Source organism: Lissotriton helveticus, chromosome 2_1, assembly GCF_964261635.1.
Source record: "Lissotriton helveticus chromosome 2_1, aLisHel1.1, whole genome shotgun sequence".
Lineage (NCBI taxonomy): Eukaryota > Metazoa > Chordata > Amphibia > Caudata > Salamandridae > Lissotriton > Lissotriton helveticus.
Window position 1 is genome coordinate 129,578,580 of NC_136059.1, and position 27,035 is coordinate 129,605,614.

Below are 27,035 nucleotides of genomic sequence, written 5' to 3' on the forward strand. Positions count from 1 at the left end.
CTGTTCTCTTGCCAAAATATAATCTGCAAATTCAGTCCCATCATCCCTAGATAATCTGAACCCTTCAACCTCTCACCACCCATTGGTGCCTCTTTCTCTACCACTCCAGCTTTTCTGCTGGTTTCAAAGAACTTAGCTAACCTTAACTTGTTCATACATTTGAAACAGTCAATTCTTGTTTGGACGTAGTACAAATTCTCGGAAACACAATAAAATAATCCATGTGACAGAATGTTAATTTCTCTTGTATTTAATTCAAAGTCAGATAGATTTTTTACATTGCAGTCAGAATTGTCCAAAGTCATTTGGTCTCCTTCTGTGCTTCCTTGCTTGTCATCTGCATTCCTGACCTACTGCTCTTCCTCTGCCTATTAAGGGTCCCCGATATGTTCTTTCTTGACTTGCTAACGGTCCGAGGTTTGTGTTTCTGTCTGACCTTAAAAACCGAAGGTCGCATTCCACTGTGGGTATCTTTCCCATCACTTGTATCTCATCATCATTATCTGCATCAACTTTCGAACTGAGATCCGAGCGGGTTCCGTCATTGCTAGGCTGTGGCTTTGAATGCACACTTTGTGACAGCTTCTGTTGCCTGATTCCTTCAAATCTTTTGTGAAATTGGAAGATTTGGCCCCGCTGTTAATCCAGCTTGTCTAGCCCAGATTTTGTTGCTTTGCAATCTGTAATGACGTCGTCATACTTTATGACTGTATCTTTCATCTCAGAATGCATCTTCTTAATTACATCCTGATCTAGTAGTTGATTTTAATTCCTTGTTAAGGAGATCAATTTCCCTCAAAAGCGCTTGTGGATCAATATCAGCATATTTCACTACTATACTCAGCATCCGTTTGGAAGGATCAGTGTTGTTCTCTGCCCATTATTTTAACATCTCTGGATATGCATTCTTGTAGGTGGGTGCTCTTAATATCCTTAAACCCCTTGGTACTCTGCCAACTTCTAGGCACTGGGTTAAGGACCTGCCCTCCCATCATTTGTATGTCTCGTGTTTTGTTAGTTTCTCCAGTGTCTTAAAGATCTCCTTAACTCCTTTGGGCTTTATTGGGCTGCCTCCTGCACCAGTCCTGCTCGGTTTCTCATTGATGTCCTCATCACTGAAAAGCCTTTCAGCGTTTGTCTCTCTCTCCCTGATCCAGTCCATATTTAACGTGCAACAATGTTGCCAACAGCCAGCTTCTGTAGCATCTCGGTCTGCCGTTTAATACCACTCTCCTCTCTCCCCTAGGCTCCACTGAATGGAAAAGGAATCAGGCTTACTGCGTTCCTTTAGGGACCTTCTCCCGTGGCACCCACTGCTTCCTTTCCGACTTCTCCAGTCCTCCAGTGGGGGGGCTCCGCACTGTGTAGGTCATACAATCAATCCTTCCTTCTCACTGGGTTTCACAGTGTTCCAGAACGAGAAGGCATGCTGGAATTCGAACTTGGACACGAATTCCATATAAGTCCAAACGCCTGCCTTCCAATGTAGACAGACTGCACCACGCTTGAGTTTGCTGTCAAATTCGGTTTATTGGCAGAACAAACAATGGTGACACATTTCAACAGCTGTAGCTGCCTTTATCAAACAAATTGTGATTGCCATCTTTTGTTCTGTAAAAACATGTTCCCGGGCCTCCCACAGGGCTTAAAGTGACAGTGAGAATACATTTAAAGTGACATAGTACAATACCATTTAACGTGACGTGAAAATCGCTGCCTTATACTGTATCTTATTCAATTCATTGTGGTATAGAGTGCTTTGACATACATTTTGTTTAAAATTAGATATCACACATAACAGGTGGCAGTTAACTGGGATAGCCACTTATAAGATTCTGAAATGGCTCCTGGTGTCACATACAATGTATTTCCGATGTTACATGAAGCTGATATACAGCAGCGCTGAAACTTTTCAGACACTAACCTCTAGTCACAGATATGGGTTGAATCCATCATCATTCTTTAGCTCACTTCACAACCCTAGTTCGGACCGAGTGATATGCAAATCAGTCTTGACCCTATTCCTCATGGGACTAGCCCAGCCCAAACTGCCAAGTAAGGTCTTCCTTGGATGGGAAACAAGGCTCCTGGGACTGGTTTTGGGGTAACACCCCGCATCAGGAAGGCTCTCTATCTACCTATCTATCTATCTATCTATCTATCTATCTATCTATCTATCTATCTATCTATCTATACATATATAAACATATAAGTATATTTATTCAGAAATGCAGAAATTCACCCCTCTGGCAGAAAACCACGAGCCACTCCAGTTGCATTGATAAGGTATTCATTGTAATGCAGTAGAGAAAAATAACATGTTTTGACTGCAAACAGGGTCTTGGTCACATAGCCAAATAATTCAGTTGAATCTTTTTGAAGCAACGTACATGTCACACAAGACGTGACAACAATAACCATAAGATAAAATGGCGAACCCTATGCACACACTTGACAAGTAGAAAGCGGATACAATGTCCTAATGTAAGAATTTCAAAACGCAGAGAAACAACAGTGATATGCAACTTAAAAATATGAGGAATTCAATATCAATACAAAAAGTCTTGGTCTCCTTGTTTATTCCAACACAGCATGTGAACAACCAGCCGACACGTGTTTCATCGCATCTTGCGAATCTTCAGGGCTGGAAATAATACAGAAAACAAGGAGCTATACTTGGGGATATATACATTTGTATGTGTGATCCTGAATAACACTTCAGGTCAGCCCGTGAGACAAGCATCATTTTGGATTTTCTCATGCATAAGTTTCTGCCCCTGAGATGGTTGTTGGAAAGCATCCATAAGTGTGCTATTGTGCTCAATATATGCTCATGCATACCATGCAATTGGGGTAAAACGTTGTGCACTTCGGCACCCTGATCGATGGAGTGAATTCACACATGTGTATCATCTATTGTGGTAACCAAAGTTGTGCATGGTGCCGTGCTGCACTACTGTCTATATCAAGTGTAAGGTATCATACGTGTATTGTGTGCTCGGTGACATAGAAAAATAAAATTACGACACATACCTCCATTGGTTGTGAATTAGACCATAAGGCCTATCATGATCGATAAATACGAGTGGATTTTAAGAAACAAGAGAGGGAAGACAACGGGAAAGAAGGGGGGATAGAAAGAAAGAGAGGTCGAAAAGTTAGATCTATGGAGATATCCATTATTGAAGACTGCTCACTCGACTAAGCACTTATTGAGATTAGTTCTAGTGGCTCACTCTATCGTTATGTTATATCCGCGTTTATCCAAATTTCAGGATGTGCATTTAGTAGCGACAACATAAAATTTATATTAAGAAAACGGAAAGCTCACCGCTCTTCCGGTGATACTTCCGACCCGGAAGGGCCCAAGACCATCCAAACGCGGTTGCAGATTGTGGTATAGTTACTGCAATAAAGTTAGAGAATATGAGGTTATATATGTCCTCTTATTTAGAGAGGGGAATTATAGAAGATGAATATGATTCTCGTTAAGGCTAGTGACTTATTAGGTACTATATTTGTCTGGCTGCCCTCTAAACCGAGGAACAAAACCGTACCAATATTATTCCTGCTAAACAACATTGTAACTTCTCCTGACGTGTTGATATGTCAGTACCCTGATCACCATAAGTTGATGCTGCTGACAAACTTAACAGCTTTTGCTGTGGCTTCACGTAGTATATTTCAACTTGCTTAGAGTTCTGTGTCTGTCGACTGACTTGAAGGTGATTCAGCCACAGGCTTCAAAATTACCCGCAATAATCAAGACACCCCGTCTTTTCAGGTAGGCTGTCTGAATCAGAACTAGAATGGAATGTCGAGTAACAGGCTTGGTGCTGAATCACCTTCAAGTCAGTTTAATACCCTGTATGTGTATCACTTTTCAGACCCAAATCGATCGAGTAATACATCTTCCCCCGGGCAACCCAGAACAAGCGCACTTCGCTTATAAGGTAATTTAAATATGCCTTATGTATTTTGATCGTCTTTATAATATTAGCAGGAGTCGACAGACACAGAACTCTAAGCAAGTTGAAATATACTACGTGAAGCCACAGCAAAAGCTGTTAAGTTTGTCAGCAGCATCAACTTATGGTGATCAGGGTACTGACATATCAACACGTCAGGAGAAGTTACAATGTTGTTTAGCAGGAATAATATTGGTACGGTTTTGTTCCTCGGTTTAGAGGGCAGCCAGACAAATATAGTACCTAATAAGTCACTAGCCTTAACGAGAATCATATTCATCTTCTATAATTCCCCTCTCTAAATAAGAGGACATATATAACCTCATATTCTCTAACTTTATTGCAGTAACTATACCACAATCTGCAACCGCGTTTGGATGGTCTTGGGCCCTTCCGGGTCGGAAGTATCACCGGAAGAGCGGTGAGCTTTCCGTTTTCTTAATATAAATTTTATGTTGTCGCTACTAAATGCACATCCTGAAATTTGGATAAACGCGGATATAACATAACGATAGAGTGAGCCACTAGAACTAATCTCAATAAGTGCTTAGTCGAGTGAGCAGTCTTCAATAATGGATATCTCCATAGATCTAACTTTTCGACCTCTCTTTCTTTCTATCCCCCCTTCTTTCCCGTTGTCTTCCCTCTCTTGTTTCTTAAAATCCACTCGTATTTATCGATCATGATAGGCCTTATGGTCTAATTCACAACCAATGGAGGTATGTGTCGTAATTTTATTTTTCTATGTCACCGAGCACACAATACACGTATGATACCTTACACTTGATATAGACAGTAGTGCAGCACGGCACCATGCACAACTTTGGTTACCACAATAGATGATACACATGTGTGAATTCACTCCATCGATCAGGGTGCCGAAGTGCACAACGTTTTACCCCAATTGCATGGTATGCATGAGCATATATTGAGCACAATAGCACACTTATGGATGCTTTCCAACAACCATCTCAGGGGCAGAAACTTATGCATGAGAAAATCCAAAATGATGCTTGTCTCACGGGCTGACCTGAAGTGTTATTCAGGATCACACATACAAATGTATATATCCCCAAGTATAGCTCCTTGTTTTCTGTATTATTTCCAGCCCTGAAGATTCGCAAGATGCGATGAAACACGTGTCGGCTGGTTGTTCACATGCTGTGTTGGAATAAACAAGGAGACCAAGACTTTTTGTATTGATATTGAATTCCTCATATTTTTAAGTTGCATATCACTGTTGTTTCTCTGCGTTTTGAAATTCTTACATTAGGACATTGTATCCGCTTTCTACTTGTCAAGTGTGTGCATAGGGTTCGCCATTTTATGTTACTGTGGATTAGTGAGCTTGCTCGCTTCTCCTTGGGTGGTTATATGGTTATCCACCCACCCAGTTGCACCACACCACATTGGTTCTATAGTGCTTCTACCCTGGCTGAGCGCCCGCTCTCTGACAACCTAAAAACCATCCTTTCTTTAAAGTAACAATAACCATAAGGAAGTTATTAACACATGAAAATGCATAATTTCAGTTTCAATTAATTACACAAACTGTGCTAATTCCGTTACCAAAAATCAAGAATCTCAATATTGTAATTGCATCAATCATGTAAAATTGCAACATGTCATACAGTGGTAGAGCCCAATTCATTTTAAAACAGGCTAATAGTTATTCACTTAGAATCTGTTGTGAGCATACTGCTACTGAGCGTATAATACTGAACTCTGTTTAATATTTCCCTTTTTACATTATTGTTGTATTCATTGATCCTAATAACAGTTTGGTGTTATAGTATTTATTCAAGTATCCAGAGTATAGCTATAGTACCCCTGTACCATTGTTCAATAACTTCATCCTAATTCTCCTGTAGCATACCATGTTCATAATGATGATTAGACTGATACAGACTTTTGAGTTGAAAACAATTTCTTGATTAGTCAACTGTCCAAAGATTGTTTAGCATCTTTTGTCAAAACTACTATTCTAATGTCTTTTAGAATATCTCAATAATGAAGATCAGTTGATTGATGCATATTTTGACTAGTTACTTGTATGCAAATTGTAGCAGAATATTTACATTCTAAATTAATTTAACTGGCCGTTCAGTTGGTGAGATTAACGGTCGACCATAGTCTTAGGGCATGTAATGGTCGTTTTCCCTCCGACCTCTCAAAACATCCCACTTTTGTAAGATCGGACATTTCAAGTAATTTGGATTTTATTTTTGTTTCATTAAGTATCTGGCGTCATATGATTGACTTCCTGGTGGCTAATAGGGGTGAAAGTGACCACTATCCATTGGAATTGTCGGTTGATCCTATCCTGTTTAGTGAAACTTCTTTAACATCTGAAACCGAGATTTTTAATTCCATGTCGTGTGATGTGGTTCACGTTAGTAACAACAGACGTGCATTGAAATGGGCTCATTTACTCGCTAATTGTAATTCACTTGTAAATGTATATTCACTCTTTTACTCGATTTTTGGGTCTTTAGATGACTACCTCCTTTCACCCAATTGCTATGATGAATTCATTGAATTACACCAGTCATTTTTTCAAGAGCTAAAAATATGTATGACAAAAATGCCAAGAAAGAAGCAACAAAATGTAAGGATGGGGTGTCATGGCAAACTATGGTATGACCGTTCATGTAGAATAGCCAAGAGTGAGCTACTGTTTGCATTGAAAAACAAAACGAAGGATGATGTTAAAATTGCCAGGGAAACCTATAAGCTTACCCAAAAAGCCTCAAAAAAGGCATGGGAGGAGTCAAATTGGGCGGACATGTTGGCTGCAGCCAAAGCGAAGGACAATGTTGGGTTCTGGAGATTGGTAGCCAATGGCTCCCATGCAGGTAGAGTCGTGAAGGATGTTTTTTTAGACGAAATGTCTTGGGTGACGCACTTTACATCACTCTACAAACAATATGACAGTGGATCTGATGACACTCCTTGGTTCCCACCACCTATTGAGTGTTTGAACTTTTCTATTGGCAAAACAGAAAGGGCAATCTCCGAACTGAAAAGTAGTAAAGCCCCTGGTCCCGATAAAATACCAGGTGATTTGTATAAACACGAGATAGATGTCTGGGCCCCATACATAAATCATTTATTTAATGCCCTATCCAGCAACTGCCACTTTCCTGATAGCTGGCGTGCTGCAGAAGTTGTCCTGATTTTTAAAAAGGGCAGCAGATTTGTTCCATCAAACTATCGACCAATTAGTTTGATGGACATTCTGCAAAAACTTTACTCTAAGCATCTTCTATTTCGGATAGATGATTGGCTTGAGGAAAAAGCAATTTTAACCAAATTTCAAGCCGGTTTTAGGGGCAAGGTCAGTACTGTAGACCAGTTCTTTAGATTCTGTTGTATATACTGGAAGTATGTACTCATTAGGAAGGGCCACCTGTACGTCGCCTTTGTAGATCTGAGGGCGGCATTCGACCTTGTCCCTCGTAATCTACTTTGGAGGTCACTAAACGATATTGGATTACCTGGTTGTCTTTTGGCGCAAATAGTTGAGCTACATGCTAGGAAACACGCTAACATCAGGTGGGGTCCTAAAGGGGAATTGACACGTGACATCCCCATAGAGCGTGGTGTACGCCAAGGATGCGTTTTGGCCCCTACTTTATTTTCCTTATTTGTTAACGATATCCCTGATCATTTGAACAATTGTACTAATGATTCACCAAAACTTACTGGGGAAAGGGTGCCTGCGTTACTTTTCGCAGATGATACCATCCTGATATCTCAAACTAAGAAAGGTCTCCAGGCACTCCTGAACTCCTTTAGTACATATTGTGTGAAGAAAGGTTTAGAGATAAACGTTAATAAAACCAAGTGCATGGCATTAAATCCATGCAGGCCGGACAGGGGGACCTTAAGTCTGGACGGTCAAGCACTAGAAATAGTGGATAATTTCTCTTATCTGGGGGTGGTGCTAGATTCAAACTTAACTTGGAAGCACCAAATTGAGAAAAGTAAGATGTCCTATTCCCACAACGTCAAAACGATTATTAATAAACTTAATACTAGCTCAAGCAAAAGTGTGAGCCCAGCGCTTGAGCTTTTTAAATTTAAAACTCAGTCTGCTGCCCTTTACGGGGCCGAGATATGGGGTCCGTGGGCAAGGGACAGTTTTTATGGCCTGGATAATAAATTTATGAGAGCAATAGTAAGGGTGCCCATCAGTACACCACTGATTCCCCTCCAAATGGACTTGAATTTTAAAAGAACTGACAATTATACCATCTTAAGACCATTAATGTTTTGGGTAAGACTATGGTCTACACCTGAATTGATTGACTATAGGAAAGGCCTTCAGGAGATATTGAGCCTTGATTCCTTACATTCTGTTGTATGGCTCAAACACATAAAAAAATGGTTTTTTATCCTGGGTTTATCTCAGTTTTGGGATTATCCTGAAAGGCTACCGTCTTACGCAAAATCTATGGTGAAACAAGCCTTTTGGTCTTTTATTATCAATCGGTTAGCAAATGGTAACAGCATTGGTTCTCTCACTCAAAATTTTTTAGGCTTTAAAGATGAACCTCTTTTTGAGGAATTCCTAGACGAGATAGAGCCTCCTCTTGCGAAGTCCCTATTTCTGAAGTTTAGGTATGGGAACCTTATGACAAACTCTAATGTTGAACGCTGGGCTAAGAGAAATCAGGATGGGGTAGACTCTACACAGGGAACGTGTTCAATGTGTTCAGGCCTTCATATGGAGGATGAGGTCCACATATTGTTTTTTTGCCAAGCTTACAACAAAGCAAGAAAAAGGTGGATCAAACCCCTATGCAACATCCTAGGAATATTTTCTTAACTGTGGATTTATTTTTCCCCCACAGGCTAAAATTGTGATAATCATCAAAATCATGATTTACCATAGGGTTAAAAAATGATCTAGTTTATCAGCCAATCACAATCCTCAAAAAATCAAAAGTGGCTATCAGAAATCACAACTTTTTTTTTATTGAAAACACGTATATTTAACTGACAATATAGTGTTCTTTTTTTAGGCCCCATTCAGCCTTTTTTCAATCTCTAATATCTCAAAAATATCTGAAAGTTTTCACACTAAACAATTAAAAAAACACTTTTGGAATAAAACATTCATGCACTTTTGGGAGTCTATCCATGCTGATGTTTTTGTTGCAGCAGTGAGAAAAAATTCCCATGGGAGCTAAAATAGGAGATACATCTTTTATGACCTTTCCATTTAACTTCCTTTAATTTGGTCCTATCTTAGTCATTCAGTGTGAACTGAGAAATTCCTGCACGAGGCTTAACTTTTAAATGTCATGCCTATGCATTGCTCACTGTCAAGGTTGTAAGTGATAGAATCCTTTAATTCCTTTCTTTTATCTTCTTCCTTCTGTAATGGATCAGCTTCACATTTGACATTCTAATTAAAAACTAAACCTCATGATTGTCTGCCACTTTTATTTATTAGTTAATGTACACTTATTTGACCTCCCTTTAAATGTGTCCCCCTTGACAGTTGTGCATGAAACGTTTCATACCAAAAATAAGCTAAACGTGCTGTCCCAAATGTACTAATCCTCTTCACCAGTCCAAAATTATGCAAAGTGGTTCTTATTTACTACCTTGTGCTAAAGGAGTTTTGTGCTAGATAAACGCACTTTTCTCAGCACAAAATCTGGTTGTTGTCTCTTTGTGCCATTCCCGGCATTAAGGGGACATCGCTGGTTTAGTGTAAAATCTAATTTACTAAAATATCCACACTGAGTTTTTCACAACGCTACCCATGGAAGAAGGTGCATATAAGATGAAATATCTTTATTTTTCTCAATAAATAACACATGCATGTATGTTGCTGTATACAGCAAAGAACAAAAGTCTTAGCACTTTTTGAATTTGCCTGGGCTAAGTAATTTCAATTTAGAAGGCATGTATCCAGGACAAATAATATGACACAATGCACACTCGCCTTTGTGTCATGTTGCAAGGTTGGAAGGTACACTATTTGTGTGAAAGTGCATGAGATAATACCATCAGCAAATCACTCTTAGTAGAGATACTTCTGCACTGTGTCCCCCACCATGCAATGGAGTGGATTAAATGTGTATATATTTTATTTCTGATCCATCAAACAGTGCAAATATTGCAAACAATCCAAATATTTTATCCTTCAGACCCTTTAACTTTACCTTTTTTGGATTCATATTAAACCATAAATTCCTGTTGTGAGAATTTGGGTTGTTGGTTGAGGTGAAATCTCATCACGCCTGCAACCACAATCCCCTGTCTGAATACCTTGGAGCAAAAGCAGTCAGCTTAACTTACAGGCAATGTATAAAGTATTCCTTCAGCAGACAAACAGTAAAAAAAATCCCATCAAGGTAGACAAATTGAGTTAAAGGTATTACATGATTTGACACCAAAAAGACAGAATTCCAAATGGTAAAAAAACTGTTATGCAATTCCAAAGGTTTCAAATAAATCAAGTGCTGAAAATCAAAAAAAGGTACAGTCCGAACATATCCGTTCACAGTAGATCAGATCGAAGTACAGATTGGCCGCTATGGGCAAACAGAGGAGTCATAGATGAGGAGTATATGGTACGAGTGGAACCCAGTGCACAAGTTTTAAAGGATTCATGAGACCCTGAAACACTGTTTCTGCCACCCTGAATAACCCATGTAAACTACGGACTGCAGACCTGCATTGCAGACTAGAGGAGCAGTGCCTCCATTTTGAACTCAACTTTTCCCTCACCACATGTGGCACGGTCAAAACACTTTATGTAATATGTGTCAGTTACCCTAAAGAATGCCTCCTCAGTCAATTAGAGAGGGTGAGTTATGTTAAAAGTGTAGGCAATAAGTGAAAGCTTATATGTCCCTATAGTGGCATTTACCATTAAGTGATAGACAGTCTATAGAATAACATGGGCTGACAACCAGAAAACCAGAGGTTAGCAGCTCCATTATGGTACCACGAAACTGTTTCAAGCTTGGTATAAAAACACGGTGCCTAATTGCCCCTACCACACATCTTGTGTTGAGGACAATATGGCATGCATCCATGTGGCTACCTTAGAGGTCACCCATCTGATTACCCCAATATTTCCGGTATTTTTGCGGGGAGGCCACAACTGCTTCTGGAAAAACAGTAATCTAACCCCCTGCTAGGAAGTGTGAACTCTCTCAGGAGTCATAACCAATGGCCTGGACAGGAAGGAGGTCACACCTCCCTCACTGACAGGGTGACTAATGAAGTGGCACATTAAAGTGGTCAGCTTCAAAGGCTGTAATATGTACCCAGGCTGCCTACCAAGGAAGAAACAGTCTTCCACCTGTTCCCAGGCACATTTTCACCAGACAAGTAGGACAAATATTTATTCATAAAGTGTACCATCTAGGGTGGGATACCTGGTATGTACAGCTGAGAAAAATGTCTGCCATTCTTTAAAGTAGGAGAATAGAGGGTTCAGGGTAGAAAAGCTGACCTACAAACCAGACATAGTCACCTCAGGAATGATTTAGCTGGTTGGGCTAGAAGGCAATTTGGGCCCTTCTACCCACACCTCTAAAGTCCAAAATCTAGGCTGTAAGGTCTATCCCTGCCACTAAACCCTCCATTCCAATGTGACTTGCAGCAAGAACAGAAGAGACCAACGTCTGTGACAAATAGAGCTGCAAAACCAAATGCCTCATATGCTGCACCCACGGCAACCTTCCTGGAACAGCAAAAATGTGACTCATCCTGGACCAAAGCACGGTACCCCACAACAGGGGGACCCTTTTGAGATGCAAACACATTACCAGACTCCCCTGGACTAGATGCACTAGTCCCATGCAAAAGCATGTAAAAACAGCATAACAGAATCAACAAAGCACTGGTCATCAAACCCTACAAGGGATCGCCCGGAAGTAAATGGTCCAGTTTGCTGTGGGAAAGGTAGGCCTAACCTCCATGAAGTTTTAGGCAGCTACCTTTTTTACCCTGGTCCTCTGGATTTCAAACTAATTTTATGCTTAGATTATCGCTGCCAAGGCTAGTTGGTCACCAGCCCAGAAATCACTGCCTTAATTCAACACTGCACCTCACGAGAACTCAGCAAAACCATGGCTTTGCTCTTGACTTTTTGCATACTGTTCCCCATTAACACTGTGTAAGTGGTTAAATCTAGCTTCCCAGCAGCTCCCATTTCAACACAAAGAACAGCTAGGACAACTCTGCACTAGAACTTCTCAAGCCAGGTCAAATTAAACTGAATTTCGTGGCTTGGTCTTGGGACCTGAATCGCCTTTCCACTCCTTAGGCTCCACACATCTAGACCTGCAAGTGCTTTTTTAATATTATATAATCCATAACTCCTAAATCCATAACTCCAGTTAACTTATCTGAATACTACATGCTAGTATCTAACTTTACATAACATTTTATTTTTTATAAATTAGTGTGACAATTCTTTCGGGTCAGGCCAATTATTTATCATCCATAACACATCGTCTAGTAATGCCTGGCTGCTCTTTGACACTCTACCAAGACTGGGCTAACGATTTATTATTGTGAAACCAAGGACCATCTTTTAGATTTGTGAGATTATTGCATTGTGAAGCCCAACCATCATCACTACCCAATACTTCACATTCTTACACTGTCCTATTTGCCTTCCTGCCTTACAGTGAGGAATCATTACTGTCAACAGAGGTGTACTTTCTATACCCTAAATTCTGCTACTATTCTTCCTCACTATTGCTACAGCAGTCCCATCATTTTCATTAGGTAAATTATCTTCCCTAGTAGTAATAGGTGTACACAGTCAATGTATTTCCAATGTCATTGTGGCTTACACACCAATGTTGTGCACCTTAAAAGACTTCATATATGTCTATTTAATATTCTGTGCTCCTTGGTAATCATAATAGAAGTCTTTCATAGTCCTCTCCAAACTATACTGAGCAGTAGCTTGTCTATTTGATTGATTATATCCTATCTGTCCTGCATATTTTTAAGCCTTTTTGATTATTTTTAAAAATGCATTTTTTTCTAAGTGAATTAAGGCCACTTTGTCACTTGGCCTGTGGGGACATTGTCATTTTTCACTAACTTAACATGAGAACGTTGCAGCTTGCCTGCTGCATTTGCACACAATACTACACGTCTTTATTTCTGCAATATTTCAATGACTGCTTTCACATGAGAACTCATCGCTGTGTTCGCAACATACTGATGCGGCTGTTATTTGGAGAATGTACTTTGCTTCTTAGTGGGGTACACAAATTAGGAAAAACACACGTGTAGAGGGATCTTTCCAGGGAGAGGAGCAAACTGCACTTGTGATGTAGATCTACCATCTATAGGGTGATGTATGGGGTCTGCTGACCAAGCCCAGAGAACTTCTAATAGATAATAAAGGGGAGGGAGGAGAGGCTCCACTGTCTTTTTATGATGGCATTTCCCTTCATGAGTTATGGACTAGAAGCTATGCTGACTATATTTGTGTTATATATTTTTCTGCTTGTTGTGGCACATATATTCCAAGTTTTAAAATATTTTTTGACTCTGTCAGATCTTATTGTGGATGAGTACAAGAGTGAGAGCGAAAGGGTGTGTCTAGTTACAGCGATTCCTGAGAGATCTGGGAGTCCTGCTTCTCTGTGAGTGAGTAGGAGAGCAGTGAGACACTATAGCTAGTCAGTCCTGGTCTCATGGTTACTAAGGTGGTGGGATGATTCAGTCCTCATATACACAAAGGTCTAATCCTTTGCATAGTTATGTTTTTGTGCAGAATCCCTGCAACACTGTGTGGCCTTGTTCTGCTCCCATGCTCTTACTTGCTTTCAATAACATGGATGGTAATTGGCTCCATATCATCTCTCCTTGACCATGCCATTTCACTGATGCCTTCTCATCCTCTAGCCTCACCTGTTGGCCATACCTCTTTATTCTGAGTGCTCCAAGGACCATTTTAGAATAGAATAGCCACATAGCCACTCACCTTTCTTCCTTGATGTCTGACAATGTATGTGCTGCTGTCACAACCTCCATTTAGAAGAAACATGTATCATGCCATCCTCCAGTTTGCAAACACATGTGAAACACATCTAGCACTGTTCCACTGACGGTTCTCCCATTATCGCCCTCCTGGCGAGGTGTTGCACAAGCAAAGATGGATGTGGGTATTCCGTCAGTCACTGCGATCTTAGAACTTTTCATATGGCTCTTGTACTTTGGGCCAAAAATGGTGGCATCTGCATTGCCAAAAGTGATTGAATAATTCAAGGTTTTTATTGGAATTTTAGGGCATATGTACAAGGGGATTGTACCACCAGAATGTCACGTTTTTAACATTCCGGTGGTGCAATACCCTGCACCATATTTAGAAATCTGCAATAAGGTCCTTTACATGGTGTAACACTGCTTTGTAAATATGGAACCCTATAACACAAGTATATGCTTGAAAGGAGCGTGCAACAGGTGTTGCTGTGGATTGTCAGGTGCAACACTCATTGCTTTTTGACGCAACACCAGATTTACAAGGATGTGTAAATCTGAGGCAGTTGCAAAAGCTAACACTATTTTAAAATCAAGCATTAGGGTGCCGCAACAAGGAGAAATATTTGTATTTCTCCTCATTTTTGCTTTTACATGTGTGCTGCCTTCTGCAGCAAGCATAGAAAGAGCAAAACACCAGGAATGGTTGTTTAAGTGCAGAAAGGGACACCTATGGTTCAGTTGTGTCTGTGTTGGTGCTAGGCAGCTATTTCTGGTGCCAGTGCAAGGGAAAACACAGGGGAGTGCCATATTCTTGTACATATGGTTCTTTAATTAACACAGTGTAGCATTGCAAACGTTGCTGTCAGGCATGCAAAATGTCATTGTACATATGCCCTTAGATCTTATAGGGAGATCTACAATACATGAATTGCATCTATTAAAATTACTTTTAAAAGGAGCTAAAAATATAAATATTTTACAACACAATAATTAATTCATAGGACAATTTCTCACCTCCATTTCAGCTCTACCAGTTGTATGTACATGTTTTTTAAAAAGCACTTTCAGAATGTCTCTCAGAACATGTCCAATAGTAAGTATCAAATCATAAAAAACATACACCGTCTTTTCTCCCAGGCAACATTTTGCAAATCATTATACACCTTTGCACCAATTGATCCAGATTCCAATTCAAATACACTTGGCATGCATAAGTAACACACTAAAACTATGGTTGTGCACTACACATAGCCATATCATTCTACATTGATATATTTGCAATAGTTAGATTAAATACATTTTTAAGGAGAGCACCTCGTATTTTGAACCTCTAGTTTAGTCAGGGAAAAGGGTTGAAGTGCAGTTAAAATATTAGTAAAAAATTCAGCGGCCTTTGTACAATGAAGGGGACACTCCGTAGCAATAAGAATTCATAAACATACTTCCTTGGCATGTAGAATTCAATGGGACCATCTTAAAATGGCAGCTAGTCCCCTTATGTAAGTGTTCACCTATCCTAATTATAGCCTAAGTACTTATAATGAGACCATCAATCAATCAGTGGCTTGTATAGCGGAGCTACTCACCCATGAGGGTCTAATGGTGCTTACAGGGAGGGGGGCTTTTGATCCTTCTGAGTTCAGTCGAAGAACCAGGTATTGAGATCCGTCCTGAATTTGATCAGTTAAAGGGATTCCCTAAGATGGAGGGACAGGGGGTTCCAGGTCTTGGTGCCAAGGTAGGAGAAGGATCTTCCTCAGGTTCTTGTCTTGCCGATCCAACGGGCAGAGGCAAGGGCCAGCTGTAGTTTAAAGTGCAATTATATAGAGCACAGGATTTTTCCCTCCACGTTAAGCATGAAGTGCCATTGCTTAATTTCAATTGTCTCTATAGCATATAAGAAGGTCAAAGGAATCTTCATTTTAGGTACTATTAGGAGATGATTAAAGCACCTGTGACCAGTTGAACCACAAAGCGACTTTAGTGCAATTCCATGAGCATAAGCCTTATTTGATGTCTGTCAAATTTGCTGTCATAATACTTCCAAGATAAGGGTAAGACTTTACTATTTCTATGGCAGGTTTATTATAGAACCAAGCTAAGAACAGTTGCGGATGACGACAGACACAGTAACCAAACTCCCCGGAGTCGTGAACCGTTCATTCTTTTGAACGGAGCCGACAGCTGCGGCCTGCTACTGAGAATCAGTGCTTATTGGAACTTATCAAGGAGGCCTACACAGTCACATTAATTTGTGCACCAGCAACTCCAATGTGCCACAACTCCATTTTCTGGACCAAGCCTGCACTGTACTTACAGGAAACACCATGGGGAACTGGGGACCTTCGCCCCCAAGACCGTACCTCAGGTTATGCCCTGAAGAAGTTCATTGTATATGAATGAAACGCGTTGGCTGGTAACTTTAACTGTTTGGATACTTATAAAAATAAAGGATTTACCAAGACAATACAAACAAGACTATATGACTTATTGAGAAACAGAGAAGTGCACCGCTCCAAATTTGCTTTATTATAGAACCACTTATACTTTGTATTGATCCAACACCCTTTAGGATAAAACTCATAATCTTGGTTTTGTTTATCTTAACCTTCAGTAAATGTGTGCCCAAATAATATAAAAACCTTTTTTCTTAATCAGGTCTAATAGGACAATGTCATCTGGATAATGCAGTGTCCTTAAAGGAGGAAGACATAATTATGGGGCTTCAACAGCAGCCTTGCTCAGCAGATTTAGCAAGCCCACCATATAAATAAAAGCAGTGGCACTAACAGGCGTACCTCCTTTAAAGCATTACTGGTTGGACTTACCTCACCTATCATCTAACATAACATGGCAGCAGGTAGCTGTGTGGAAAGCTATAATAAGTTTTAGATGACCCACAGATATTCCCATGACCCTCAACTTTTTACAATGGGTTGGCCTGTCTAAGCAATTAACAGTGTTTGAAAAATATGTAATGGCCGTGTAGTTAGGCATCCTTCTTTGCTTCACATATTTTTCCAATATGAGATGGGTTATCATTATATTTTCCAAGATCGAGTGGCCAACTCTAAAACCTGCCTGCTCCAAGGAAATAATATGTTTCCTTCCATTCATCCATTCTATTAGATTAGATAGAAAACATTTGAAGAAAACCTTTCCAGTAGCAACCAACAGGGTGATCTGTCTGTCGTTACAAGTTAAGCTTGAAGGAAATTTGCTATGTAGCAGAGACATAATGCTACCCTTCTATGAATTATGAGCCACCCCAGTAAAATAACAGTTACAGAAAAGCACCACTAGCCTAGTAGACCAGACCTTATTTTATGATAGATATGGGTAGTTAGTCTGGACTTTTTGGACTCCGTAACTGTAGGTTCAAAGCAGAGCGATAATGTAATCTTTCTTTACTAGAGATAATATTTAGAAAGAGAATGACTGTCCCACACTATAATTTTCCAAGAAGCTTTCGATTTTTATATGTCTGTTAGTGTTATCAGACTATTATCAAGGTTATGCTACTTTTGGGAACTTAACCATCTAGTTTTCCTTCTTTTTAAACAAGAAGTCTACTAATTGTGTTCCCTTGAATAAAATGTGAATTTCCTTCTTTAGAAATATTTATTAGGCTTATTAAAAAGAAACAATGTATTAAGGTTAAAAGATTGCCCTATGGGTTTTTTACCTGGCCTTCCTCAATTATATCTACTGGTAAGCATCCTGAGGGTGGAAGATCTTCGCTAATTTCCCTTAATTCTACCGAAAGTGGCTGTGTATCCTTCTTGTGCCATAAAACTGTCCATTTCGGTTCACTAAATAAAACATTGTAGCTTTCAGGGATGTGCCATGCAACCACATCTTCTGGTTTTCTATTGATGGTAAGAAGTAGAATATCATGATCAATCAACATATTCTTTATCACCATCTAAATATGGGAATATCATATTTGAATAACATAATCAATTTTTTTGTAGCTGATTTTGCTGTGATATGGGTAAAAGAAGCTGGGATGTAACCCTGTAATCTACGATTGAGGAAAAATACATCAAGTCCCCTACAAGCCTTCAGCAACATGATCCTCCTTTATTTGTCCTAGAGGAAGTAGAGAACAAGGTGGATGAAATATTAACAGCCTCTTTACTTTCTTTGTTTGCAAAAAGAGGAATCAAATGGATATAGACATTTACATTTAGTGTTCCCATTATTAGTCCCTTGGAGAAGCCCACCACACACATAATCTTATTAATAAAATGAAACAAACCACTCAGCAAATGATTATTTTCTTGGCCAGTTAGAATATAAATGTTAGCCAAAATAAAGGGAAATACAGAATGCTACCATGATTTCTACTCTAGGAAAGCAATACTATGTAGAAGTTTGAATGGAAGGTTTGAATGGTGATGATACACGTCAAATGACCATGTCAGATTTGTGGACAGTAGTGTTACTATACCACAACTGGCATGGTCTTTTGTTTACTTCATAGCAGGGTAACTAATTTCAACACATTTTCAACCTCAAAATAGGATGGAGCTCACATTTTTTTCAAGCATAGAAATGAAGGACTTAAAGTATTCAGATTCAGGATTTTCCCCAAATTGTTTCAGCAACCAGCTATATATCATGAAACATTTTTAAAGGTGGGGAAACGCTACTAAACACCCACTTCATTTTATTTGGGGCAGCCATTTTTCCAGTGTTTAAGCAATCAGCTAGCCCTGCCCATTAGGAAACATCATCACTTTTAGAAGAGACACCCAATTGACAATCAGTGCAAAACCCACCCTTTAACTAGCTTGACTATAAATTAGTGTTCATTTTGCATCGATCGCAATCCCTTTCTGTGACATAGAACATTACTCAATAGGACATCAATCTGGCAAATGTCCCCTCCATTGGCATAACCTTATTTTTAATAGGTAATGGAATAATGCTTATTTCTTGAGAAATAAAGAATTCACAGTTATTCAGAATCACACTTACAATAACTGGCAACTTAAATGTAACCATTGTTTTCTTCTGTAGATAGGTGTCCAATATTAACACCAGTTCCAAATCGCTATTCCTTAACAACTTAGACTAGTCTTACTGGGACAAGAGATCAAGCAAAAGGGATCAGTTTAAAAAAGCAGAATCACACTCAAATATGACAATGACATAAAAATATGTAATTTACTCCCATCTCTTTTGCATTTTTTTACTGGAAAGTTTGGACATCTTGAGGGCCATTTTCAATATAAGGCACAAAGTTTGTGTGAATATGTTTAGAAGCAATAAATGGGGCTCTGATTTCCCTTTTTAAGACATTGGAGCCCCAATAAAAATAGTCAGCTTTTCAGCCCCCTCCCCTTCTCTGGAATAATGACTTTTTTCGTCACTGGATCCAGTTCCTTTAATGGAATCTCTATGTTTCTCCTTCTTTTACTCAATCTTCTAAGCTGCCGTTTCACTTCTTTGGGAAGAAACCGCTGGAGACAATGGCCGTTCATCAATCCCATTCCTTTTTCCTTTTGTTTTAAAAACACACCCCATGGATTGGCCTGCATGGAAATTAACATTATCTGCAGCCGCCTTTGGAGTGACTTGAAGGAAAGCAAAGCTCCAGTGAATGAAAATCTACCACTGATTTTAGTAGTTGCAGACTTGTTGGTAATTCAGATATGGGGCAACCTACTTGAACCCCAAAATCATACTTCTGAGTAGGTGGAGCGTGAATTGTCTGCCTATTAGCTGATCTATCAACTCCCTTTCAAAATTACAGATACATGATCCAGAATATGATCGGACTATCTGAATTTATTTCTAACATCTGCATATTGGAGAACACAATTCTGTCAAGTCATCGAAGGCTTCTGGAAAAGCAGGCATTGTCACCAGCGAGATTCATTGATAAATGAAGTGGTAACGCTGATATTACTGACAGATTTAGCCATTATGAATTATTAATACTAGGGGTAAAACAGAACAATTCTAACATTTTCTCTTTCTTTATGTTCACAGTACAGCTCTTTCAGAGAAACTGCTGGGCTGACTGCTTCCACAGGGGCGCAGGGACGGCTCTTCCACGAGGGCGGAGGATCCATCCTCACAATGCTTTCTTGCAGAGCAAAAAAGCCAAAACATAAAAGGGTAATAACTTTTGGTTATTTCCATTTTGTGTTTATTTACCCATTGTTGGTGGGTTTATGGGCGGAGCTGCCAATGCAGTGCAGGAGTGATTTGCCTGCTCCAGATTGTGCATGACGTGTTTGGTCAGCCCTCTAAGGCCATCCAAACCAGTCATACACACTCTGCACTACTCGATTCAGGCTGTTGGCATCAGGACCAATCACAATGTTCCCCTGGAGCATTGTGATTGGCTTAGGGGAGGGGTGGGAGGCTGCCTGCTTCCTGTTCCTGCCGGAGGCAGGAGAGCGGTAGCAGTGAAGACGCGGGACCAAGACTGGATGAAAGCTAGGTTTAAATTTTTTTATCATTGACCTCCCCTCCCTGAGTGACCCATCGTACATGTATGACCCCCCTCCTCATGCAACCCCTCACTTGCACCCTACCATGCCAGCCACAACTATGGGGAGCCTCCCCTTCTAGCACTTAATGTGGTTCTATGAGAGACTCCTCAGTCAATCAGATAGTGTCAATGGCAGTGGAATGGTAGAAATATGACAATAACTATACCCAGCTATCGGATGAGCCCACCCAAAAAAACTGTTGGAATTGCGAGACACCCTGTCGAATGCACTGCTTTTGGCGATGTAGAGAACACCAAGCCTTCCCCCTCTTAACAGGCGACACACAAACCTTAGCCGGGCCACTTCTGTTGCTACTCGGGTCTATTCAGTCTGTGAATAGAGATTCAGACAAGCACCAAGTAATAGCATTGATATTAAAGCACTGGGGTTCTGTGACTGGGCTTGCAGGTTAGGAATTACATCACAATGTTATATGCAAGGGCTTCATCTGGGATCACTAGAAGATAACCTCCTTTCTGTTTACTCGCTGGCGCCTGGGCTTCTCATCCACTTAATGTGCAATTGTTACACACTGCTTTAATACAGCTTGCCACAATGAATATCTGCTGAATGCAGGGAAGGTTGTTTCCAGGAAGAAAGTGGCTGAGTGGGAAGGACACTGAGAATACATTGAGCCTTCTTTTAATATTGGCACTACCAGCACAGCATAGTAGGTCCTCCCCATTTTTGGAAAAGCAGGACTAGTTTTAAAAACTGAGGCAATTGGGAAGGCAGACATATTCTCTTAGCATTCAAGCAACCACAAGTCAAAACGTTAATTTCAACCTGGCCTCATTTTGCTTCTCCGTTGTCCATCCTTTGCCAACCTCACTTTGCATCATCCTTCGAGTCCTCCTCCTCAGGCCAACAATGCACAGACATCACAGGCTCAAGCCATCTATCCAGGATTTCAGCAATCCCTTTTGTATGAAGTAAGCAAGAGAGAGGGCTGCACTGCACCACCAATGTCACCTGTTCAGGCTTCTATTTGCACAGACTCTCCAAAAGACTGTGTGCAGAATGTGAGCATACCAAACCTGTGCATTGGTCTCATTTTGTGAAGATGAAACACACTGTAATGTATTACTTAAGTGGGATGCTTATGACAATTTCCCAATCAAGGTTATGTCACGAAAGCATGTTGGCAACAAAATTATGGGCAGGTTTATGACAGGGCTACCAGGCATTCATGCTAAGGACATCTGTCCATAGCACCTTTGTAGATCAATTGCTGTTTATTTAACCCCTTATCAATACAATGACTACAGAAAAAACAAGTTGGAAGTATGGGCAGGTAGCATTAGGAGTTGTATTGCAGTAATAGAAACACATTTCTCAAGAATTAATTAAATTAGTTGGCTGAGCTACATCATTCTAGCATCAGCTATTACATACACACACTTCATGTGACCCACAAAAGCACACCTAGGATGAGCCAAAGAGTGCACAGACGCTGCTTCTGATTCACAATCATTAAACAGTAAAGCAGCTGATCGATGAGATCCTGAAATAAAACAATATTAACACTTATATGTGAATTCATTATTTATTAAAACCCTCCATCATTGTTTGCTCTTACTGGATGTATTTTTTGTTTCTATATGTCCCATTATCAAAAGCAGTAAGCCTGATGTGAGAAACCATTTACGTTTTTTAAGTTACATATATCAAAAGGAGAATTTCTGGCCTTGTTTGATTTTGAGTGTGCGAATAACGAACAACTGTATTTTTTTATTACATATCTCCTCTTGCATTATGATATACTGTATTCAACTTCAATGTACTCTTTTCTCACAATTTACACCAGCTTTGGAAATGTTCAGCAGAAGTTAGCTGAAATGTTTAAAAATAGTACCTGTTCCAAGTACAAAATGGTGACCACATAATATGATATTAATAACTGTGGATTTATTTTTCCCCAAAGGGGAAACATTGTGATATTACCCAAAATCATGAATTACCATAGGTTACAAAATGATCCATATCATCAGCCAATCAAAACCCTTAAAATATCAAATGTGGTAATCAAAAATAACAACAAAAAAAAACAAGTTGAAATGGCAATATGTGCAAAAGTGTTCCTTTTTTAGGCCCAATTGTGCTTTTTTTCAAGCACTAATTTCTCAAAAACATCTTAATGTGTTTACACCAAACCATCAAAAGCACACATTTGAAATAAAGTTCAATATTCATGCAATTTTTGGAACCTATGCATTTTGATAATTGTGTAGCAAAATTGAAAACAAATATCTGTGAGGGCTAAAATAGGAAGAAACATATTTTCTGACCCACCCCGTTAACGTCCTTTAATTTGGTCCCATTTTAGTTATTCGGTATGAACTCAGATATTCCTGGACTAGGCTTAATTTTCAGATGGTCTGCTAAATTTCATGTTGATTAATCAGTGTCAAAGGGCCTGAGTCCGATGTCAGATGGACCGGAGTCTGTCCGATATCAGTCAGGAACTGTAAACGAACAACCACCTGTCATTGTTCACAGACCTGCAAGTAGGATGCAACCAAACCCTGTTTGGTCGCCTACCTTTACCTTTCAAGGAGAGCATGCATTCAGAATGGAATGCATGCTCTCATTGAAAGAGCAGGGGTACAGTTCATCCCTGCACCCCATGACAGGTAACTCAAGGTACCTGCCACCAGGTGCTGGGATTAACAGAGGGGCCCCATAGGAGACCCCTAGGCTGCCATTCAGTGGCCATATACCAATAGGGGCCCTGCTGGGGCCCCCCAAAGACAGTTTACCGCTGCTTTTTTGTGGCAGAAAGACTGGCACAAAAAGGCAGTGGTTAACCGCCATCGTAATCCCTCGGCTGGAACGAGCCGGCTGAGGGAGTACGGAACACAACATTACCCCCGTGTCCGCTTGTCACCACTATGTCAGGGCAGGAATGTAGCTTTTTATCCACACTCAAGTAGTTTTTTTTTTGAGGGATCAGATGTTTCCCCCACCTAAAAATGTGTATACAATGTCTTTAAATCCTGAACTAAAAGATCAGAAATTGTATTTATAGAATCCTTCGGGACCATGGGTAGGAAAACTGACTGAGATTTAAATGAACTGACCGGCCTCCCAAACACATATAAATCCTGCTCTCTTGCCAAGATATAATCTGTAAATTCAGTCCCATCATCCCTAGATAATCTGAACCCTTCAACCTCTCACCACCCATTGGTGCCTCTTTCTCTACCACTCCAGCTTTTCTGCTGGTTTCAAAGAACTTAGCTAACCTTAACTTGTTCATACATTTGAAACAGTCAATTCTTGTTTGGACGTAGTACAAATTCTCGGAAACACAATAAAATAATCCATGTGACAGAATGTTAATTTCTCTTGTATTTAATTCAAAGTCAGATAGATTTTTTACATTGCAGTCAGAATTGTCCAAAGTCATTTGGTCTCCTTCTGTGCTTCCTTGTTTGTCATCTGCATTCCTGACCTACTGCTCTTCCTCTGCCTATTAAGGGTCCCCAATATGTTCTTTCTTGACTTGCTAACGGTCCGAGGTTTGTGTTTCTGTCTGACCTTAAAAACCGAAGGTCGTATTCCACTGTGGGTATCTTTCCCATCATTTGTATCTCATCATTATTATCTGCATCAACCTTCGAACTGAGATCCGAGAGGGTTCCGTCATTGCTAGGCTGTGGCTTTGAATGCACACTTTGTGACAGCTTCTGTTGCCTGATTCCTTCAAATCTTTTGTGAAATTGGAAGATTTGGCCCCGCTGTTAATCCAGTTTGTCTAGCCCAGATTTTGTTGCTTTGCAATCTGTAATGACGTCGTCATACTTTATGACTGTATCTTTCATCTCAGAATGCATCTTCTTAATTACATCCTGATCTAGTAGTTGATTTTAATTCCTTGTTAAGGAGATCAATTTCCCTCAAAAGCGCTTGTGGATCAATATCAGCATATTTCACTACTATACTCAGCATCCGTTTGGAAGGATCAGTGTTGTTCTCTGCCCATTATTTTAACATCTCTGGATGTGCATTCTTGTAGGTGGGTGCTCTTAATATCCTTAAAGCCCTTGGTACTCTGCCAACTTCTAGGCACGGGGTTAAGGACCTGCCCTCCCATCATTTGTATGTCTCGTGTTTTGTTAGTTTCTCCGGTGTCTTAAAGATCTCCTTAACTCCTTTGGGCTTCATTGGGCTGCCTCCTGCACCAGTCCTGCTCGGTTCCTCATTAATGTCCTCATCACTGAAAAGCCTTTCAGCGTTTGTCTCTCTCTCCCTGATCCAGTCCATGTTTAATTTACAACAATCTTTCCAACAGCCAGCTTCTGTAGCATCTCGGTCTTCCGTTTAATGCCGCTCTCCTCTCTCCCCTAGACTCCACTGAATGGAAAAGGAATCAGGCTTACTGCGTTCCTTTAGGGACCTTCTCCCGTGGCACCCACTGCTTCCTTTCCGACTTCTCCAGTCCTCCAGTGGGGGGGCTCCGCACTGTGTAGGTCATACAATCAATCCTTCCTTCTCACTGGGTTTCACAGTGTTCCAGAACGAGAAGGCATGCTGGAATTCGAACTTGGATACGAATTCCATATAAGTCCAAACGCCTGCCTTCCAATGTAGACAGACTGCACCATGCTTGAGTTTGCTGTCAAATTCGGTTTATTGGCAGAACAAACAATGGTGACACATTTCAACAGCTGTAGCTGCCTTTATCAAACAAATTGTGATTGCCATCTTTTGTTCTGTAAAAACATGTTCCCGGGCCTCCCACAGGGCTTAAAGTGACAGTGAGAATACATTTAAAGTGACATAGTACAATACCATTTAACGTGACGTGCAAATCGCTGCCTTATACTGTATCTTATTCAATTCATTGTGGTATAGAGAGCTTTGACATACATGTTGTTTAAAATTAGATATTACACATAACAGGTGGCAGTTAACTGGGATAGCCACTTATAAGATTCTTAAATGGCTCCTGGTGTCACATACAATGTATTTCTGATGTTACATGAAGCTGATATACAGCATATAGGGTAGACAAGGCAACACAAGAGATGATGGACGGAGCGCTGAAACTTTTCAGACACTCACCTCTAGTCACTGGTATGGGTTGAAGCCATCATCGTTCTGTAGCTCACTTCACAACCCTAGTTCGGACCCAGTGATATGCAAATCAGTCTTGACCCTATTCCTCATGGGAATAGTCCAGCCCAAACCGCCAAGTAAGGTCTTCCTTGGATGGGAAACCAGCACCATGACACTGGTTTCAGGGTAACACCCCTCATCAGGCAGGCTATCTATCTATCTATCTATCTATCTATCTATCTATCTATCTATCTATCTATCTATCTATCTATCTATCTATCTATCTATGCATACATATATATACACATATATATACATGTTTTCAGAAATGCAGAAATGTACCCTTCTGGCAAAAAACCACGAGCCACTCCAGTTGCAGTGATAAGGTATTCTTTGTAATGCAGTAAAGAAAAATAACGTGTTTCGACTGCAAATAGGGTCCTGGTCACATGACCAATTAATTCAGTTGAATATTGAAGCAACGTACATGTCACACAAGACGTGGCAACAATAACCATAAAGAAGTTATTTACACATGAAAAGGCATAATTTCAGTTTTAATTAATTACACAAACTGTGCTAATTCTGTTACCAAACTTCACAGAATCTCAATATTGTAATTGCATCAATCATGTAAAATTGCAACATGACATACAGTGGTAGAGCCCAATTCATTTTAAAACAGGCTAATGTTTATTCACTTAGAATCTGTTAGTGATCATACTGCTACTGAGCGTATAATACTAAACTCTGTTTAATATTTTAATTTTGACATTATTGGTGTATGAATTGATCCTGATGACAGTTTGGTGTTATAGTATTTATTCAAGTCTCCCTAGTATAGCTATAATACCCCTGTAGCATTGTTCAATAACTTCTTCCTAAATCTCCTGTAGCATACCATGTTCATAATGATAATTAGACTGATACAGACTTTTGAGTTAGTCAACTGTCCAAAGATTTTTTCGCATCTTTTGTCAAAACTACTATTCTAATGTCTTTTAGATGATCTCAATAATGAAGATCAGTTGATTGATGCATATTTTTGACTTGTTACTTGTATGCAAATTGTAGCAAAATATTTACATTCCCAATTAAATTACCTGCTTTCTTCCAAACAGTACAGCATCCTCTGTTTTTACAATTAGTTGCATTCTCAAGTGTACTAAGACAAGCATTAAGTTTGAGACCCTGTTCACCTCATCAATGATTAAAAGCTACAGTTTGTTCATATTCTTGAGACTTCATGTCAAGCTTCACTATATAACTCATATAAAGGCTTCAATATATAACTCATAAAAAAGCATTGTTCCCAGTTCTACTTCTGGTACACCTCCATCCTTGCCCACTAGAGCTCCTTGTGAACCTACACCTTGCGCCCTCCAGGATTACTCGGGGGGACAATCCAAGAATGCTCCTAGCTCATAATGACCTCCCTTACACCAATACATGGAGTCTCCCTGACTCTAGTACACACAAGTCACTGAAACACAATAATCAACCCTCATTAGTGCGCTAT